Here is a 23,030-nt window from a genome sequence, read left to right as displayed (position 1 = left end):
CATGAGCAAAAACATAGGAAGATGGAACCGCACACTCTTTTTGGATAATTTCAAGTAAAATAAATTTTACCAGTGTGTGCATTGCAAAGGGAGGAGCAAGGAGGAAGTTAGTATCAAATCAAAAAATAAGGAATGTTCTGTGTAAATTATAATATGCTACGTATATGTTATTTATTTTGATCATTTATGTCAAAGCATTACTGTAAAGATTAAATCACATAGTATAAACTATTTCCCTTTGATCTTAGTTTGCATTTGTATAGAGATTATACAATATAGACAATGTGCCCATCCAGGAAATAGGAATAATGAGTTGTAAATTATATTTTACATCCTTATGGAAATTTCTAATCATGATAATTAAAACTTTAAGACAATTCAGTATGTTTTTCATCTGACTGGAAATAGAAACAAGGTCCAACAATGTTTATATTTTATATAATGATTATGTTTTCACTCAAAATTAATCATTATTTAAATACAATTTTGTGGGCTTCCCTGGTGACGCAGTGGTTGAGAATCTGCCTGCCAATGCAGGGGACACAGGTTCGAACCCTGGTCAGGGAAGATCCCACATGTGGCGGAGCAACTAAGACCGTGCACCATATCTACTGAGCCTGCGCTCTAGAGCCCGTGTGCCACAGCTACTGAAACCCATGCGCCTAGAGCCCGTACTCCGCAACAAGAGAAGACACCTCAATGAGAAGCCCGCGCACCGCAACAAAGAGTGGCCCCCGCTCGCCGCAACTAGAGAAAGCCCACGTGCAGCAACGAAGACTCAACGCGGCCAAAAATAAAATTAATTAATTAATTAATTTAAAAAATAAATAAATACAATTTTGTATTTTTCAACATGACACAAGAAGTAGAATTTTCATATATATCAAAATTTTCTAATAAATAAACTCTAATCATTTAGTTTATAAGAGTATATGAGGTAAAGTTTTTAGCTGCAAGCAATGGAAATTTACTCAGCTTAACTTGTTTGGAAAAATAATTGGATAGAAAAATCCCAGGTATTTTACAGAGTTGAAAGAAAGAATGGAGAGCCAGGATTAGCAAAAAGCAACACCAGGCCCTTCAAAGGGCTATGCATAAAAAATTACTCAACAATCCCACTAGGGAGCCTCAACCACAAGTAATGAACTTCTGTTTTATTTGCTTTATCATTGAATCACGTATCTCAAGAATGAAAATCCCAGGAGAATGGGTCAGATTGATCTAATGTAGTTCTCTCACCTCTTGTCTACGTAAAGGCACAAATACTTCACTCAAAGGGAAAGAGATAATTCCTTAGAAGGAAATCAGGGTACTCTTTTCAAAATATAAGCAATGGATACTGGGTCATCAATATACAGAAAAGTTTCACTACATGGAAAAGGAACTTGAATCCTCTTTTTTAAACTAAGAACTAGCCAATTAAATATGAAATAAGAGAACTAAGAATAGTTCTTAGTTCAATAGAAAAACTAAGCTCATTAAATATGTAAACCTCAACTCTTAATGTAATAATAGCCTTGAAGATAAGGGACAAATTTAGAAGAAGGTTCTTTAGTGATAATGAATTGAGGTTAGAAGAGGAACATGATAAATATCGAAAATCTGTTCAAGATATGAGCAGGTAGGTCTGAAAAGCCATATACTGATTGCATCTATAATTCTCTTATGGTACTGAGAATTAGAATCCTAACCCTTTAGGCTGGGAAAACTGGTTGATACCATGCAATTGTATCATGATACCATGCAATAAATCATGTGCATTGCATGGAGAAAATGCCCAGATTATGAAAGCCATCTACCATGGGTATAAGAGAAGAGGTTATGGGAACAAAGATGGGAAAATTAATTCTGGGCTTTTGTTACCATTTCTGTTTTCCCTTTTATTCATGTACACAGTAAAAATATTGAACTTCTTTTTAAATTACCCAATTAAATGATTTAATTAAAACATACAGATATTCAGACAAATCTTATATCTGGTCCTCAGACAAGCTATGGTAAACTATAAAAAGGGCCACAAATTTGTTATGTGCTCGCATCCAAGCCTTTGTAATATGATGTTGCAGATTCCCTCCTCATGAGATGGAATCTGTTTCTATACCCATTGAATCTGGGTATGACTTACTTTGGCCAAAGAGATAATAGCAGACCTGAAGCAAGCAGAGGTTTGGAAAACGCTTTCGTATTGGGTATTTTTATTTTTTGCTCTTGGAACCTGTTGCCAAAATGTGAACAACACGGCTACCCTGCTGGATGATGAGAGATACACAGCCTAGTTATACCTGCCACCTCAATCAACAGTCAGCCAACCTCTGGAAACACAGGTGCTTCATTAACCATCAGTTGAACACAAATGCATGATTGAACCTAGCTAAGCCATCAACAGATTCTGGCCCTAACTGCCAACAAGGAAAATCATTATGAAATAAATATTTGTTGTTTAAAGCAGCTAAGTGTTGGGAAGTTTGTTTTACAGCAAAAATTGACTTCGTAAATCTGTTATGGGTTGAATTATGTCCACCCAAAATTCATATGTTGAAGTCCCAACACCTAGTACCTCAGAATATGAGCTTATTTGGAAATAGGATTGTTGCAGATATAATTATTTAAGTTAAGGTGAGGTCTTAGTGAGATAAGCTGGGCTCCCAATCCAAGATATGTGGTGTCCTATAAAAAGGGGAAATATGGACATAGAGACACACAAAGGGAGAATGACATGTGAAGATGAAGGCAGAGATCAGAGTGAAGTTTCTATAAGCCAAGGAACACAAAGGATTACTCACAAACCACCAAAGCTAGAGTAGGGTGATGGAATTGATTATTCCTTACAGCTCCCAGAAGGAATCAACCTTACCAACACTTTGTTCTCAGACTTCTAGCTTCCAGAACTATTAAACGATAAATTTCTATTATTTAAGCCACCTAGTTAGTGGTACTTTATTATGGAAGCTCTAGCAAACTAATACACAGACTAAACTCACTTTTACGGTGAAAAAAGTGAGTTTTTAGTTACTATTTCCTTTGCCTGGAGAAGAATTTTGTCACTTTCTCTTGCATTCAATTTCTAGCTCTAGATTTGCCTTAGCAGAGATTCCTTGACCACATAATACAAATTATCCTTCCTCTAGCCACCCTCTACTAGCTATTTTTATTTCCTTTATTATACTTATCTCTATCTAAAGTTACTCATAATCTTTGTTTACCTATTTTTAAATCTCCTTTACTAAAAAGTAAGCTTCATGGGAACAGACTCCTTTATTGTCTTGTTTTTATTACTGTATCCATAAGACTTAGCGTATCGGGTCTTTAATAAATATTAATCACATAAGATAATTATAGATAAGCCAGAAAGCACTTAAATAGGTTATCTTATAATTAAACATTTAACCTACGTAAGATATTTTCCTTCAAGTCTACTCCGGAATAATCTTATCACATGCATGTAGTATGATTATTTAATTAGAAATCCATGTAAAATTTACATATAACTTATTAGTAATGTAGCTAGAAATAATCTTTGGGATTTTCCTTTCCTCACCTCTTAGATATAATTTTCTCCTAAAGATTGGGGTGCACAAATGTAGTCTCTAGAATAATTAAAATATTAATTATTGGGATATAAAGAGAGTCAACAATTGACATAATTGAATCTAGCAAAAATTTAAAGGAAATCCTGAGGGATGCTGTGAAAAGAGATTAGACCTTAACAATAGAACTAGAAAGAGTGAAGAATAAGAGAAATATAATCCTCTGTATCCCCCCCCCCTCATTAAAGCTGAATAACACACACACCTGAAGAAAACTGAAGGGGAAGGGAGTTGCTGGGTGACGTTGGAGAAGCATGTGATGGGAGTAAGACAGAAAAGAAACAGTCAGAATTGGCAGACTATTAAACACCATCTGGGGCATATCCAATAGTGGGAAATAGAAGAAATACTATAAATTCACTCATTTTCACTTCTGTGAATACCACACACAGCCCACACAGATGTGCAGTTCTTCTTGACATGGACATTTGATTGTCACCTGCTTGATTCCTGTGAATCTTTCAGGAAAAAGCCACCTTCTCTATCTATGCCTAAATGGCCTTCCATCAAAATCTCCCCAACAAAATGGTTCAGGGTATTTTAAGCATCTCCCCACAAACAAGTTGAGTTTCTGAACATTCAGAAGAGTTGACCTAGAGTAAAAACTGAAGCTCCAGAATCTGTTCTCTGATATTATGGCTTAATAAGAGTGGATTAAGATAAATAGATAAAAATAAACAAACATACATCATTAGAATTCTAGGATATGAGCATTAACTACTTAGATAAATAACACTCTGAGGATGCTATTTAAAAAATATACTTATCTTCTTGGCACAAAAGAAAATCGGAGTTACTTTTATAGATCGGATCGTGACCATTAGTTCCACTCTTTCAAACTATGTAGTCTTCTCTTGAAGCAGCCGTGTACAGAGACCTTAACAAAAATAATTCATTCTAATTTAGGATTTGGGGTCCCTTCAGAGATATGTGATATGACACAAAATCATAGATGTTCCCTTCATATGTCTTATCCCATTAACTAGAAATAAAATACATTTTCATCAAAAATAATTTAGTCTGAAAAGTTGTAACCATATTTTACCTTAGCCCATAATTTACCTAAGATAATTAAAAAATTACCACCCACAATGAATGCATATCTGAATATCTCTGATATCCATACCTAGTCATATTTATACCTGAATATCTCTATTTTTAAAGGAGATATTTATATTGAAATTGCATATAACGAATCATACCTGAATACCTGAATATCTCTACTTTTAAAAAAGGTATTTATATTGAAATTGTATATAATGATGGCTATTTTTATTTGTTTCCCAGATGCCATCAAGCTAAAGGAATATTGAAACCACTTCCTCTTGAATCTATATACACTAAATGCACTTAGAGATTATGTGTGCAGGTGAGAAGGGATGTGTACACTAAAAATATAAAGTTCAATATATATATATAACATCTACGTATTTCTATGTAGGTGATATACAGATACTATGTGTATATATATATATATATATATATATATATATATATATATATATACACACACACACACATAAAAATCAATTTATCACACACACACATATACACAATTCCATCTTGTAGGCTTCACCACAGATTTAATAATGTTATGATCCATTTTGGAGGAAGACACTATAGACTCAAATGGATTGGCCCAATTTTATAATGGTATGGTATAAACCAACTCAAGAATACATTATAAGGCATTATATAATAAATGACACACATTATGAATACCAGTGGACTCTATCTTCTTGGATACTACAGCCTTAATAATAGAAACATTGAGAGTAACCACCAGCATTTGATCATTACTTATTAAAATTTATTTATTTCCTACTGAATAACCCACACAGAAAATTTTAAAAATAAAGGTTGAAGTTCCAATATTTACTCCTCTCAATACATATACCCCTTTACATATACCCCAAAGGGGCCCTATAGAATTTGGGAAATTTTTTGAGAAGACAATTTTAATTTTAGAGAGTTGCTTAAGCCACCATGAAAATTTTAAAGCATATTTTTGTATTGTATAACAAGCAGTGTGTAATAAATCACTGTTACCCATATTTCCTGAAGGTCAGTTTCTTAATCCATGAAAAATTTAGACCCAGTTTACTTCAAACCAAATCAAATTAACAGTTGTGTGTGTGTGTGTGTTTGTGCATGCCTGTCTGTGAGGGCATTCACGTGTATTTTGTTAGTCAAAATTTAAAACCGGTTGTAGGAAACAACAGTACATTTTCTCCTGGCCTTCTATAGAAAGTCTCTTCTCTACTTCAGATTCTTTATCTTTAAAAACAGCCTCATTTATTTGTTTTTGTCCTTATCAAAAGTCATGAGAATTAAGGTCACAAACACACACACACACACATTCATGAGATACATGTATACATATAGATATAACTATATAGATATAGATAAATGAAAAGATATATTTTAAAGAGCATTGTTGTGGATTCTGGCATTTTTGAAGGACAAATATCAGTATCAAATACTATAGAAACCGTAGTTTAAATCTTGAATATGGATTTATAATGGCAAATATTGTATATGATCTCCAAATGGGTATTTCAATATCTTTAGCATAGAGTTAAAAAAAAAAAAAACCTGTGACATATCTACTGCTTACAGAATAAACTCAGCTCAAAAATATTTGAAAAAATTCAGTCCTTCCCCACTCTTAGAGTTAATAAGATTTATAAAATCCATCCTATTTTATGTCCACAAGAATAACTGTATCTGTCATCTTTATAATGATAAATAGTAGAAAAATCAGTTACGACTTATTGACACTCCATTCTGAACAGTTAGAGGGGCTGTTAGGACCCATACCTGGGTTCAAGCTTAACACGTTAATGCAGGTAAACAACATGTGGATCAATGAAAGCAGGTAGGTACTGGGGGGAATCACAAATCGAGACAAGAATAAACAATCTTTTATACTTTTCTAAAACTATGAGGTTTAGCTAACATTTTCTTGCTCAAAACAATTTAGTGGATATCCATTGTTTACTTACTTTGAAATACCGACATGAAGTTCATATATTGCCTTACCCTTGCAAATAACACCTTAACATAGCATTAGGCATGAAGGGAATCCGAGCTAGACAATAGCAAAGAGAATTTTAAAAGATTTTGATATAAGACAAGCTACAGAATTATGGTCTTCTGTACTTGGTCACTGTTTATACATGCATTCTCCATATAACTTTTTGGAAAATATTGGTTAGCAGAGTCTAGAAAATATACAATAACAACGAAAAGTTATTCATCTCTACTCTCATGATATCTATGTCAAACTGTCCTATGCCAAGCATCCAAAGGAATCATCTTGCATTTTTTCAATCTTCAAAATGGTTTGAGCTTTGCTCTATTCCAGCCATGAGGCTAAAAGCCAGAGGCCAAGGTTGAACAATATAGACACAGTCTTTTCAGGGGCCCACAGTCTCAGGAAGAGGGAAGATACTAATATAAATAAATTTCATATATAGTTATAAGTGTGGTAAGTATTGTATAAAACACAAGCTGTAACACAATTAATTAGAGCTAACTTGGTTGACCTCTAGAAGGTTTTACAGTAGCAAATGCTCAATCTTGACTCATTTGGGGTGAAAATAGTAAATAGGAGTTCATAGACTGTATATTAGGAGGATGAATCAAAATGACATTGATTAATAGTGTCCCTGGGACTTTATTAATAATATAGGAATTTCAGTTCCCTCAGCTTGAAAAGTAGAGGTATATATACTCGAAGGGCAAGCAATGATTAAACCTGTCTAGTCAGGTTAAATTCAGAGAAGTATTACAAGCTGTTACAGCTCAACAGAGACTCTGAATAATAGACTAACTTTCTGAAACTGAGGAAAGGAATGGTGAAGGGGTAAAAAAGTCATATTAAGAACAAATATGTGGATGGAGTTTCTTATAAGTTCAACATCATGATTTTTTAATAATCAGTTTAAATCATCAGTTCTCAGTAGGAAAGAATGCTATTATTAGTGTAAAGGAGTATTGTGTTTGTTGTTTTAAATTGGGGCCCTGTAAAAAAGTGTTAGAAGTGCAGTAGCAGTGCATTATATTACACACATACACACACGCAGAGGTAAGCCAACTTAATGTAAAGGGAATACAGTAAGCCAATTTGAATAGGCAAGTGAGAGTACGAAATAGTTCCTGTTGATTTTCTTTTGAAAGAAAACACTTCTGGAAAGGAAAATGATTGGTTTTAGCTCAATAGTGTGATGGTGTCACAGACAGGAAAGAGAAAATGCAGCAAGAAAGAAGGGAGCCATATAATTTCAGCACGGTCATTATCTTTAGTTAGAAATTTGCAAACGTGGCTTTTAAGTAAAAGGAAATTGGTTATTAAAGAATGGTGTAAATAATTGCATGTTTAAACAAAGCTTTCCTAAAGAAATTTCAGAGAGATTTCAAAGGAAAAAATATTACCTTAACCAGAAAATGAGTTCATGAAAAAGATGTTTTTGCCAAATATATTTCCGTTCTCCTTCATTCTTGTTCTCTCTCTCTTTCTCTGTACTCTCTCTCATACACCATACCCACACACCCAGACACACTCACACCCACAAACACACACACATTCAAAATGCATTTTTTTTAATCAGAACATTTTAAACCCCACATTTGTTTTATTTATTTTATTTTATGTTTTATTTTTGGCTGTGTTGGGTCTTCGTTTCTGTGCGAGGGCTTTCTCTAGTTGTGGCAAGCAGGGGCCACTCTTCATTGCGGTGCGTGCGGGCCTCTCACTATTGCGGCCTCTCTTGTTGCAGGGCACAGGCTCCAGATACGCAGGCTCAGTAGTTGTGGTGCACGGGCTTCGTTGCTCCGTGGCATGTGGGATCTTCCCAGACCAGTGCTCGAACCCGTGTCCCCTGAATTAGCAGACAGATTCTCAACCACTGCACCACCAGGGAAGCCCCAAAATGCATTTTTTGTCTCTTTTTTGTAATAGTCTAATAAAGGTTGTGTAACATTTCCTCAGTACTGTCTTGCCTTAAGAAGAATTCCTTAAAAAGACTATTCCACATTTTTTAAGTCACATCATTATTAGAAGACCTGCAGTTTTCAAGCAGTATAAATACAGTGTTGATAAATGCATATTTTCATTAAACAGGAATACGTGACTAATGCTTCCTAACTTAAAGTTATCTTGAAACCATTACGGTAGGCAGAATAATGCCCCCCCTTCCAACATGCCCATGTCCTAATCCCCAGGACCTGTGATTATGTTAGGTTGAATGGCAATGCGGAAGTAAGTTTGTTCATCAGCTGACTTCAAAATAGGGAGATTTGGTGGTCTCAGATTTACAGAGTTACGGCAAGAAGGGGGTTGGGATAGGGACATTGGGGTCTCTGTGGTCCCGGTGCCTTTGCACACCCACTGTCTCCAGTCCATCAGAGGCAGAACAGCTGGTCCAGGAGCTGGCCTGGCAAGTGGAGCAGCTGGGGCCAGGCCTCCGAATGCAGACACCCAGCTTGAAACAGAGAGAGGGTCCCTTACATGGAGTTGGGGGAAAGTAGACGGTGACAGGGCAGTGGGCGGCAGGTGCTGTCAGGAGGTGTAATGCTGCTTTTGCAGTAGGATGGATGCTAGGAGGTGAGGATAGAGGAAGTCACTAATGTAACAGAGCAGGACCCTATGGGGCTTTCCCGAAATAGACCCCTCTCCCATATCCTCTGCTTTAGCTCTTCTCTGAAGTACCTAGGTAACAGTATCTGAAGCACATTTCCTGAGTTGTTTTACAGATGTGAAGACCCCCACCAAATGGAAGAGTATAACTACTTGATGACCATAAGGATGTAGCCCCAGGCCTCCTGGAGCCTAAGGATTGATAATGTTAACCCTGTGACACCACCCTGTTACCTCACCATCAACCAATCAGAGAATTGTTCGTGAGCTGATCACATACCCTGTGACCCCATAGCACAGGGAACTCTGCTCAGTATTCTGTAATAACCTATATGGGAAAAGAATTTGAAAACAGTATAGATGCACGTATATGTATAACTGAATCACTTTGCTGTACACCGGAAATTAACACAACACTGTTAATTAACTATACTCCAATATATAATAAAAATTTTAAAAATTTTAAGATTAAAAATTTTTAGAAAAGCTTTCCTGAAACCTTTCCTGAAAGGCTTTTTGAGCACTAGCTGCCTGGACTCCTTGCTTGGTGCCCTGCAATAAACGCTGCACTTTCCTTCACCACAGCCGGTGTCAGGAGATCGGCTTTACTGAGCGCGGGTGAGCGGATCAAAGTTTGGTTCAGTAACTCTAATCCTTTATTTTTATCCAGGGAAGAGCAGGCTATTGGTGGAATTGGAACCCCCTTGCCCTGAAGAGGCAGCTGATGCACTCCTTGTTTGGAGACTACAGGTCTTGATGACTCTCAAGGCTGGTAAGGAGCTGGGAACCAGTTGAGTCAGGACTGCCTGGTTTAATGGAGTAGGAAGGAAGCACCCAGGGAAGGAATAAAGTCCAGAGCAACAGTGCTGGTGGGAGAAAGAGATCAACTCAGGGAAGCCTGGGGGAGCAGGGAGAGAGAAAGCCTTGGCTTCTCAGGAACACAGAACCCCTGCCTGGTCCAGGGAGCCAGGGGCCAGAGCCTGGCTGTGCTGGCCTTGCTTCTAGGATGGACAAAGTTGCCTCTGTGCCTTGGCTTTGTCTGCTGGCCAGGAAGCTTCATCCCATCCCCTAGCCCTTTGCTTGCAACTCCTGGAACCAAACAACCTGGATTCACATCCTGGATCTACATTTGACAGATTAGCGAAATCTCTCTGTGATTCTAACTGGAGGATAATAATAATAATACCCATCTTGTAATTTTGAGAAGTAAACCTGTTAATTGATACAAAGGGGTTAGACTTGTGTGGGCACAGTTACCTTGGATGTTGTTACTCACATCTGATACTGGGAGCCCCCTGCCCTGCAGCAGCCCACTCAGCCCAGGTACAGCCCATGGGTGAGGCCACCAGACAGAAAAGCCCAAGGATCTGCAGGCCACACCTACGAGGGGGAGCTAAGGCCACCCTGGTGAAGAGGTTGGGCTCCAATTCTTTTAGCCTCTCCTCCAACTTGGAACAGTCCTCCCTCCCTGGGTGATGTGGCGTCCGGGAACACTCTGTCAGGCAGATGTGGGGTTGGTCTGGCCCCAGCGGCCCAGGGAATCTGGTGCCACGGTCATGGAGCAGATGTGAGACCAACATATTGAGGTACTTACTGTCAGCCGAGCACACGACCCATTCGTGAAGTTAGAAGAGCTTCTATGCTAAACTGAAGTGAGTGTACAGCGTGTTGTAGAAAGAAAATTTTACTCAATCATTAGGATTAAATTAGTAGCCGTAGGAGGATTAGTGGGGAAGCTACATAACTGTATGCCGGGGCTCACTTTTGAAAGGATGCCCTGTCAAATGTTGTAGTGCTTTATGCCATTATGTCACATTGCCCTAATAAAACTCTATTTTTTGATAAAAAGGAATGAAATAAAATACAATAGGGAGATGATCATGGATTATCCTGGTGGGCCCGAAGTAATCACAATGATTTTTAATATTGCAGAGGGAAGCCGAAGAGTTCAAGTCAGAAAAGATGTGAGAACAGAAGCAGAGGTCAGAGTGACACCCTGTGAGGGGGGCTCTACCCTTCCCTGTTGACTTTGAACTTGGAGGAGGAGGGCCATAGGTCTGGAATGAAGGCCAAATTTAAAAGCTAGAAAGGGCAAGGAAAGGGCTTCTCCCTTAGAGCCACCAAAATGGAACAAAGCCCTGCCAACACCTGGATTTTAGCCCAGTGAGGTTTCTAGCCCACAGAACTGTAAGATGCCATGAAATTGGTGGCAATCTGTTGCAGCAACAATAGGGAACTAGTCCAAGCACCTAAGTTTTTACAATCTTTCAACACTCTCTTAATCAAAATTAGTTCCACAGACATGTTAGCAGAACTTTATCATGATATCCTCCTTAACTTTGCACTTATTACATCCACAATTAAGAATTAGCAAAAGGTAGACCAAAACATATTTAAAGGGGCATATTTAGTACTTGAGACATTAATTCACAATAGCATTTTTTAGGAAAAGTCTTTAAGGGTCATACATTTGTCTCCAAATATACCAAATTTAATGACTGATTGGGTAATCTTCCTGTATCTTTGAAATCATTGCAATTTTAGATAAAACTCCATCTATGTAACACATGTGATGTTTGGACTGGAAACACAGGAGAGCTAAAATGTCATGGTAAAAATTAAAACATATAAATAACCAAACAAAAATGACATTATGCCTGCATCTGAATAATCTTATGAAAATTTAAATCTCAGTCATTATGAGGATGTTCTATCCCAATAGTATGTGAAGATCTTAGATTTTAACTATAATGAACAGCAACATTATTGCTGATATGGCCATTGTTCAGAGCCTCAGGCCCCACCCTCTAGGTCCAAGGTGCATTTGCTCCATCTGTGGTCACCTCACCCTCTGTCCTCTGGCCCTCATGAGAGTTTTTATACCTTTTCCATTCATTTATTTCCTTAAATTTACCTTTGACTTAATATTCCAACAAATCTTATTATGTATATTCTTTGTACATCCTCTGTGCTAGAAATAGAGCACTAATTAAACTCAACTAAATTCTGTCTTGGGTCTTTCATCAAAAACTATGAGTTCTTATCAAGCAGCTTCAGTTTTATGCTTTGGTTTCTTTCTGAGAATGGCAGGGGTTGTGTGACTGGGGAGTTGGTGAACAGAACTCAAGTTAATATCTAAATAAATTACTCTACCACAAGTGAAAGACATGATATCATATTAAGAAAATCAGATACTTTTAGTGATACGAGTGTGCCTTGGTGAATATCTGATATTTGCCAAGGATAATAAAATTCCCTCAGCCTTTGAGAGATCAGACCTGTTAAAAGCAAAGACATGATAGGAATGATTTATGCTATAGCATTTACTTGCTACCTGTAAAACTTTGTAATCTAAACAAAATAACAATAGTACAAATTTTGATCAGATAAGACTACAAATAACCAATTTTATTACATGTGACAATATGTGAATGGACCATAGATTTCAGAGATAAACTAATATCATTAATTACTTTAATTATTGTGGTAGGCAGTCTCTACAATGATCCCCAATGATATCTGTGTCCTAGATTGATATCCCTCGGTGTGGGCTAGACTTATTTGACTAACTTTTACAAAATAGAATACCATAGAAATGATGGGATGCATTTTCTGATATCAGATTTAAACAAAAATAAAAGACTGTGGCTTTCATCTTGGACACTCTCTCATTTATATGGGAATGGAGAACAGAGAATGGGCAAGAGGTAATATTTAAAGACATAAATGGTGGATAATTTCCCAAATTTTAATACAGAGATGAGTCTTGGGTAGCATTGAAAATATAGTTGCAGCTAGACACATTTTAAAGAAATTGCAATTGTTGGGAAGAGAAACATAATTTTAAGTTTGAAACTAAGAAAGAAAAATTGAAGCAAAGGAAATTGTATCAACTTAAAAAATCAAGGAAAGAGAACAAACAAACTTTGGTGAATGCAAAATTTTAAAAAATAAAGATAATTGTAAGTAAATCAATTATTTACTCACAAATGCAATATTGTCTATTTTAAACATATTATACATTAGATGTATGTGTGTTTGTGTCTTTAATTTGTCTAATCTAGACAGAGAATCTCAGATTGACAAATATTTATGAGTACCAACTCAAAATGGTAGTCTAATGAATAATTCTCTTTAACTTTAAATCATAGTTTAGAATCTTTTAAAAAAATTTAGTAGTTTAGGATGTTTTATAGATTAATAAATCTTTCTTTTTCCGTATCTTTCTCTCACAATATTCTTCTTTTCTGGACACACTTTAATATTCTTTCCCAGTCTCATTTGCTGGTGTTCTCTCTCTGACACACACACACACACACACACACATGCACAAACATATTTAAAGGGATATATTTAGTATTTCAGTCATTTATTCAAAATGGTATTTTTAGTAAAAGTCTATAAGGGCGATGACCTTTCAATCCTGATTTTAAAAAATAAAGATAGAGCACTACAAATTTAGAAAAATAAAAAGATAAATAAAAATAAAACTTTGGAATATATATATACAAAATCCTATAAAGAATAAAAAATAAAATTTGTTTTTACAGAATTTTTAAAAGAATCAAAACCCATATTGAAATGATATTTGACCTGTATTAAGAGAACACGTTTTTCATACAGCTAATAAAAATCTCCAAAGATATTAGTTAATGCTAAAACACATTGAATAAAATCCAAAATCCACAGCTATAAAAAACAAACAAGTGAATGGATCAAAAGACTAATCATAGAAGCTATTTCCTTAACATGAGAACGTATAAATGCCCCAAAATAACAACAAATACTCCTCATCCTGATGACATGCTAGCAGCATTACCTTTAAAATTGAGAATAAATAAATTTGCTCACTATCATCAGTTTTCTTTTGTTAAGTTTAGCCTTTGTAAGGAGCATTACATAAAAGTAGGAACTATGGTAATACTGTTTAAGAAACATCAGTTTTCATATATATCAGAAAATACAGTTAGAAGACATAACTGAGGGGATTTTTCCTTTAAAAGTAGCAACTAAAAAAATTAAAATATCTAGATATAACCCAAAAAAGAAATGGTAAGGACTTTTCTGAAGACAACTTTAGTTCTTCAATATAAGAGTTAATGGTGTGTGTGTGTGTGTGTGTGTGTGTGCGTGTGTGTAGTCAGAGAGAGAGAACACCAACCAATGAGACTGAGAAAGAAAATTGAAGAACGTACAAGGAAGAAAAAGACTGTGAGAGAAAGATATGTGAAAAGAAAAAAATGAAAGAAAAGAGAGAGAGAGAATGTGAAAGAAAGAGGGAGGGAGGGGGAGAAGAGGTTTAGGCAGTATTAAACAGAAAATGGCAGGAAAAGTTCATGATTGGACAGATCATGATAATGAGAAGATACCTTCAATTGATGGGTGAAGAGTTTTACATTTTATTCTCAGTAAGATTCTGAATTTTGCAAATTTTGTAATACGTGTGCATCAATTTTTACAATTCAAAGACACGTTTTAAAACAGAAAACAAGGGAAGCTGCAAATTTTGTCAAAAGCATCAAAGAATAGTTATATGAGATACATTTTTTTTAAACATGGCACAAACTGAAAGACCTGAGTAGCGGGATTTACTTTAGCACATCAATGACAGGATATCAGAAGACTGTAGGAAATTATATGATGCGGTGTTTACTTAGACAAACATTCTCTAAACGGCTTGCAAGGTTTTATCCTTGTTACATAATTAACTTACATGAGGAGGAGGAGGTGGAAATGAGCCTGCCCAGGTGGACGTTTTCACCCAGAGCAGAAGACATTATTAAGCATAAGCACACTTGGTGTCCCAATTTCAATCCCAATAAAATCAAAATACCTCAGTGTGTTTTGCTCCAGAAAAAAATGGACACTCCACACTCTGGGAGATTTTCTAATAAAAATTATAAGCTGGAAGAACTAATTGATGATTTCTGAATAAATACTGAAAATGGAAAAAGGAGCACAAAATAGAGAATGCCAAAACTAAAAGTCCCAATCTTTGGTTTAATGGAAGACAGATTGAAGAGAATGGCAAAATACTGGAATAATCGTTTTATAAAGAGTTTCCTTACATTCAATTAGATAACAGTTAAAAGTTATACTACTCCACTCTATGAATTCATGCAAAATTAAACAAATATTTTAAAAGAAAGACAAAGGATGTAGGGTATATTGATTTTAGTAGCCATTTGAAAAACGTTTGTTTTTCTTTTTTTTTTTTTTTTAACGTCTTTATTGGAGTATAATTGCTTCACAATGGTGTGTTAGTTTCTGCTTTATAACAAAGTGAATCGGCTATACATGTACATATTTCCCCATATCTCCTCCCTCTTGAGTCTCCCTCCCACCGTCCTAACCCACCCCTCTAGGTGGTCACAAAGCACTGAGCTGATCTCCCTGTGCTATGTAGCTGTTTTCCACTAGCTATCTATTTTACATTTGGTAGTTGTTATATGTCCATGCCACTCTCTCACTTTGTCCCAGCTTACCATTTCCCCTCCCCGTGTCCTCAAGTCCATTCTCTATGTCTATGTCTTTATTCCTGTCCTTGCCCCTAGGTTCTTCAGAATCATTTTTTTTTTTTAGATTCCATATATGTGTGTTAGCATATGGTATTTGTTTTTCTCTTTCTGACTTACTTCACTCTGTATGACAGACTCTAGGTCCATCCACCTCACTATAAATAACTCAATTTCATTTCTTTTAATGGCTGAGTAATATTCCATTGTATATATGTGCCATATCTTCTTTATCCATTCATCTGTCGATGGACACTTAGGTTGCTTCCATGTCCTGGCTATTGTAAATAGAGCTGCAATGAACATTGTGGTACATGTCTCTTTTTGAATTATGGTTTTCTCAGGGTATATGCCCAGTAGTGAGATTGCTGGACCATATGGTAGTTCTATTTTTAGATTTTTAAGGAACCTCCACACTGTTCTCCATAGTGGCTGTATCAATTTACATTCCCACCAAAAGTGCAAGAGGGTTCCCTTTTCTCCATACCCTCTCCAGCATTTATTGTTTGTAGATTTGTTGATGATGGCCATTCTGACTGGTGTGAGGTGATACCTCATTGTAGTTTTGATTTGCATTTCTCTAATGATTAGTGATGTTGAGCATCCATTCATGAGTTTGCTGGCAATCTGTATATCTTCTTTGGAGAAATGTCTATTTCGGTCTTCTGCCCATCTTTGGATTAGGTAGTTTGTTTTTTGATATGGAGCTGCATGAGCTGCTTGTAAATTTCAGAGATTAATCCTTTGCCAGTTGCTTCTTTTGCAAATATTTTGTCCCATTTTGAGGGTTGTCTTCTCGTCTTATTTATGGTTTCCTTTGCTGTGAAAAAGCTTTTAAGTTTCATTAGGTCCCATTTATTTGTTTTTCTTTTTATTTCCATTTCTCTAGGAGGTGGGTCAAAAAGGATCTTGCTGTGATTTATGTCATAGAGTGTTCTGCCTGTATTTTCCTCTAAGAGTTTTATAGTGTCTGGCCTTATATTTAGGTCTTTAATCCATTTTGAGTTTACTTTTGTGTATAGTGTTAGGGAGTGTTCTATTTTCATTCTTTTATATGTAGCTGTTCAGTTTTCCCAGCACCACTTATTGAAGAGGCTGTCTTTTCTCCACTGTATATTCTTGCCTCCTTTATCAAATATAAGGTGACCATATGTGTATGGGTTTATCTCTAGGCTTTCTATCCTGTTACATTGATCTATATGTCTGTTTTTGTACCAGTACAATATAGTCTTCATTACTGTAGCTTTGTAGTATAGTCTGAAGTCAGGGAGCCTGATTCCTGCAGCTCCATTTTTCTTTCTCAAGATTGCTTTAGCTATTCGGGGTCTTTTGTGTTTCCATACTAATTGTGAAATTTTTTGTTGTAGTTCTGTGAAAAACGCCATTGGTAGTTTGATAGGTATTGCACTGAACCTGTAGATTGCTTTGGGTAGTATAGTCATTTTCACAATGTCGATTATTCCAATCCAAGAACATGGTATATCTCCCCATCTGTTTGTGTCATCTTTAATGTCTTTCATCAGTGTCTTACTGTTTTCTGCCTACAGATCTTTTGTCTCCTTTGGTAGGTTTATTCCTAGGTATTTTACTATTTTTGTTGCAATGGTAAATGGGAGTGTTTCCTTAATTTCTCTTTCAGATTTTTCATCATTAGTGTATAGGAATGCAAGAGATTTCTGTGCATTAGTTTTGTATCCTGCTACTTTACCAAATTCATTGATTAGCTCTAGGAGTTTTCTGGTAACATCTGTAGGATTTTCTATATATAGTATCATGTCATCTGGAAACACTGACAGTTTTACTTCTACTTTTCTCATTTGGATTCCTGTATTTCTTTTTCGTTTTTGATTGCTGTGGCCTCAGCTCCCAGCCCCCACCTGCCCCAGCAGGTGAGCAGACAAGCCTCTCGGGCTGGTGAGTGCTGGTCGGCACTGATCCTCTGTGCGGGAATCTCTCCGCTTTGCCTTCTGCACCCCTGTTGCTGTGCTCTCCTCCATGGCTCCGAAGCTTCCCCCCACCCACACCCCATCTCCACCAGTGAAGGTGCTTCCTAGTGTGTTGAAACTTTTCCTCCTTCACAGCTCCCTCCCAGAGGTGCAGTTCCTGTCCCTATTGTTTTGCCTCTGTTTTTTTCTTTTTTCTTTTGCCCTACCCAGGTACGTGGGGAGTTTCTTGCCTTTTGGGAAGTCTGAGATCTTCTGCCAGCATTCAGTAGGTATTCTGTAGGAGTTGTTCCACATGTAGATGTATTTCTGATGCATTTTTGGAGAGGAAGGTGATCTCCACATCTTACTCCTCTGCCGTCTGGAAGGTCTCCCTGGGCTCTTCGTTTTTCTTTATAGAAAAGATGGAGAAATATTTGTTGGCTGATTCTAAAGTTAAAATAAACACATAGATTTTTTAGTGTATATCCCTGGAAATTTACTGACTTTTAAAAAATTAGATAAGATAATTTTATAGTCTTGTGGAAGGAAATAATGAAGAATATTTAAAAATACTGAAAAGGTACAAGAGTTAGAAAAAGTTTTGTCATTAAATATTAAACCATACTTCTAAACAACTTTAAAAATTAATGTGTTTTAATAGTAATAAAAAGTAGGTTTTCTAATAAGATGCAGAATGAAGAGTCCAATATTAGATTCTAGGATGCCTTGGAATTTAATATATAACAGGATGGTATTTTATTTCTATGGGAATAGTACTTTTGCTGAAAAAAAATGTTATGCATCTGGAAAAATATGCTTGAAATTTTCCTTCATATTGTAGAGAAATCAATGTAAATTGTATGAAATGCAAAACACTTTAAAAAGAATCAAGAGCAAATAATAAATGTTAATGAAATAAATGCATGCACTAGGGAAAGGGAAACAGAAATAAGAGAAGAAACCGAGAAGCAATAACATATATGATATTTGACTACACAAAATTTTACACTTTTTAATATAAAATTATACTATTAAATAGCTTCAAAGCAAGGTGATTAGCAAATGTTTAATAGAGATAAAAATTTGATATTTATATTGTCTAAACACCTGCTACTAATTAAGAAAAAAGATACAGTGTGATAAAAAAAAATTGGCAAAGTAATTGAATCCATGAAATGGGATATCCAAAGAGAATCCCCAAGCTTCCAATAGACCGAAGGAAAAATGCTCAGTCTTAGTGGTTGTCAAAGAAATTTAATAAAAGAAACAATGAAATAGACTCCTTATAATTAGGAAAAGTTGAATAAACACCACCTGCTTTTGCAAGAATATAAGGAAAGTGACATTCTCACATACTGCTGTTAGAAATGTGCATTGGTAAAGTAGTTCTTTAAAGCAATCTGATAATAGCAATTAAAATTAAACTATAAATCCTTTACTCAAAAACCCTACTTTATACAAGAATCTATAGAGATGATAGCATCACTATGTAAAAATTATACAGTGATTATTTTGGTATCTTTCGCAGCAGCAGAAACCTGGGAATTTATGGAACGTCTGTCAACAGGAAATGGTTAAGTAAACAATGATACATTTTAATGGGAAATATTATCCAGCTATTAAAAATTATATATATAATTATATGTATATATGAAATTTTATATATATATATTGGCAGGAGGCTTGGAAGCATTTTCATGATCTTCTGTTAAGTGAAAAATATAAGGTTAAAAGAAGATACTGTAGAATGATACCATGTTTACTCCTACTTCTCCATTTATATATAGAGAAAAGTGTTGACATGGTTTACCAAAAATATAATGGCTTGAGTTGAGGGAATGCATAAATTATCAAAGGTAAAAAAAGAAAAAGATACCATAGAATAATGGATTACCATATCATTATGAAGTTCCAATAAATGTTACATATGCAATAATTTTATGAAAATATTGTAAATATATAAATAATAAATGTGTACATGATAAAGACTAAAAATTGGCATTGTCAAATGAAATGGTTGACCACACAGAATGAAACTCTACATCATTTTCAGAATGTATTTCTGCTATTTCAAAGCAGCTTTGTATCATAGTATCAAAACTAAGTAATAACTGAAAAAAAACAAGGTGAGATATGTTTATGTCTTTGGGAAGGATGGAAATGTTCCATTGTAGCACGTAACAGCCTCTAAACACTTCAATGCCATGAACACAATTGTAGAAGTGAAACCACATGTTAATTAGCCAAAGCTTGAAGAAGTAGCTGATACCTTGGTGAACTTATTAATCCATTATTTTAATAAAATACAGAAATACATGGATAAAATTTCACAAGGAAGTTTTGAATTGGTTTAATATTGGAAAGTGACATTAAAAGGTTAGAGTGTTGGGTGAATACTGTAGGGAAAGACAGAGGGAATTATTGCTGGAGGCTGTGGGTCCACAAGGAGTGGGTTTGCTCAGAATGAAGACTTGTATTACATATTTGTTAAAATCAGATCAGTTTGTGGAGGGCACATTTTCCCAAATCATATTTTTGCCGTCATTGGAAATCAACTTGGGCAGTGCCTCCAAAGTGACCCATGTCAGAGCACATCTTCCATGTCAGTTGTCATCAGAATGTAAATGTAGTGAGCCCAGCAGCAAACTGCACACAGGACTCTAGCAAATGGCTTTTCCCATGTTGCGATCCTCTTGCTGTCTTCTTTGTCCAGCCCTTGAACCCAAGTGCTTTGACTCAGAAGTTAAAGTTTGTGAGTTTCTGCTTTGCAAGACTTCCTTTTAATTCCCATCAAGATCTTGGTCCTCACCAGTAATAAAACCTGGTGTCTTCTTCATTTTGGCCTTCAAGAACACATTTCTCTTTGTGGAAGACACCATTCTTTGTTTGATTTCTAATGCTGATAGTACCTTCTTTCTCAAATGTTTATGATCATTTCAATAGAAATAGAGTCAGAGGCATGGGATTAAAGAGTTCATCTTCACATTTTAACCAAGAGTTATCTTCAACTGCAGAACTGTGAGTGAATAGATTTCTGCTCTTTTAAACCAGCAAGTTTGTGGTAACTGGTTACAGCATCCACCGAAAATAGAGAGCTTTGACTCACACAGAAAAACAGGCCTGAAAGAATGGGTTCCTATGGAAGATCATCAAAACAATATTAGTTAACTAAAATAATACCAAGTTCAAGCACAAACTGGATGTTATCAGTATACAAATAGGACAAATCCCGTTTTGTAGCAATGACGAGATGTTTCATTGCCAGAGTTGATACTGGAATCTTGGGAAAGACAGGGACATTTTCATGTGTAAGTGCAATTTGAAGTAGTATCCATGCCTGTTGCTAAGGTTTAGGCTTAAGGACAATGCTTTGGGAAGAGAGATTTATCAAGCCCTATAAAATATCAGAAGCCATTAGTGCAGATGAATTTAGAATGATTCTGCCTCCCAGGCTAATTGTCATGCAAACAAAATCACAGCAGAGGCTCTTTCATAAAGACAAAATTAGTGAATATTGACAACACAAATGCATATTTTAAGATGCAAGATTAAGCCCAGACAAAGAATGCCACTGGCTCCTGAGTCTGAGATTATCAATTTCTATCCATACGGAAGGCTGTTGGCTGACAGCTAATAGAGCTGGGAAGGGCAGTGAGACTACAAGACTACCATTTCTCATTTTGACAAAAATTTGTTAATGCAGCCAAAATACATAGGGATTGTTCAATCCATGTCTCACCTTGCTGAACTGTCTTCAGCTGAATTTTTCACATCAGCTACTGGCAATGTGTGCCTCACCCGTGCATTGAATTTTTGATACTCAAATGTTTGCATTTACAGTACATCATTGCACTTTTTGTCATTTGTGTTCTTCAAATATATTTCTGGCTCCCCATCTTCCATGTGCATGGTCAGATTATACTTCCCTTCACTTTCGAAGTGTGGCGTGACTAGGTGATTTGCTCTGACAAAGGAAAGGTCAGCAGAAATGACTGGTATATTTCCCAGATGGCACCTTCAGGAGCCACTGTTGAGTTGCCATGATTCCATTTTCATGCCTAGGAAATCACAGATGCATGGAGCGTTAGGCACCCTGAGATGTGGTCCTTCAGGAATGAAGAGGTAAAGCAGAACCCCCCCAAGCTAATTTTGATGGAAATGTGTGAGAAAGAAATGAGATGCTGAGTTTGTTCACTACAGTAAAGTTACCTAACCTATGCTTAATAATTCAAACTGTTAAAATTTTTAATTTTGTTTTTAGGCTACAATTCTAGATTAATAAAATTACTTTTACTTATAATCTTATAATTATTCATTTTAACACTGGTAGAAAATATATACTTATTCTGTTGTCAATCATCTTCTATTAATGACATCATAGTTTATATTGAAAATATCTACTGTATATGATTATAACTTCATATTTTTATAGGGTCCTCAAAAATTAAAGGAGAAACTTTGGGAATGCTTTCTTGAAATCAGTAGTACCTTGCCTTTTTAAATGACTCACATCTATTCACTTCCTTTAATGAAAACAAAATCTTAACCTTGCTCCAAGTAGCTTAGAGATAAAGGTTTTGTAAAATTGCTTTTTACTTTATGTGTCATATCACACAAAAATAATATTAAAGTAAATAATCTCTGCTTTTCAAACCTTTCTCTCTCCTCTCTGTCTCTGTCTCTGTTTCTCTCTTCATACACACAGCACACACACACACCCAGGAACATTCACACTCATATATACATCGATATAGATTGGTTCCCATATTGGATCAAAATAAAAAGGACTCATAAGGATGAGGACCATCTCCCACTTGTTCACTATTTGATGCCAATGTATTGTCCAGGGCCTAGAACAGAAGGGAAGGAAAAGAGATAGGAGGAGGGAGAGAGGGAGGGGAAGGAAGGGAGAGATGGTAGAAGGCAGGAAGAACTAGTTTGAATTCAACCAACTAGAGTTCAGAAAAAAATTGGGTGGAAAGAGGGTGGGTTGAGTGTGCCCAAGAGGATTTCATTTTATACACGCATATATATTTTTTCAAAGTGTTTTATTACTTTCTTTAAGTTATTCAACTGTAGTTAGACCCAAACTACACAGCCTCTTAAATGATTCTAAAGGCTCAGGATTGGTGTTTCTGGGAATGTGCTACAGTGTGGTAAATTGGATTTTACAAATAATTTAATCCTTTTTGATTCAGTCACATTCACACAAGCTTTGAATGAAGTGAAATTAGAGAAAGGTCGTCCTATCAATTTTTACCCTTTCGTAAATTCAAGTATTGCATTCAAAGGTAACCCAATAAAGGATATAGTCCAAATATTAAAAATCCTGCACAATTTCTGGATTCTATCATCATTTTAA

At 35.8% G+C, this 23,030-nt stretch overlaps 1 long non-coding RNA gene across 1 annotated transcript in view; it reads right to left on the bottom strand.

Moving 5' to 3' along the window:
- The window catches only part of LOC309656920, a 33,815-nt gene that overhangs the window by 6,037 nt on the left and 4,748 nt on the right, over nt 1-23,030 (bottom strand). Inside the window, exon 2 of the long non-coding RNA XR_014261613.1 lies at nt 1-23,030. This exon is cut by the window's left edge and continues 6,037 nt beyond it. This is a non-coding gene — a long non-coding RNA (uncharacterized lncRNA).

Source organism: Balaenoptera physalus, assembly GCF_965194825.1.
Source record: "Balaenoptera physalus genome assembly, chromosome: 3".
Taxonomy (NCBI): domain Eukaryota; kingdom Metazoa; phylum Chordata; class Mammalia; order Artiodactyla; family Balaenopteridae; genus Balaenoptera; species Balaenoptera physalus.
This window is presented reverse-complemented; position numbering and strand designations above follow the sequence as displayed.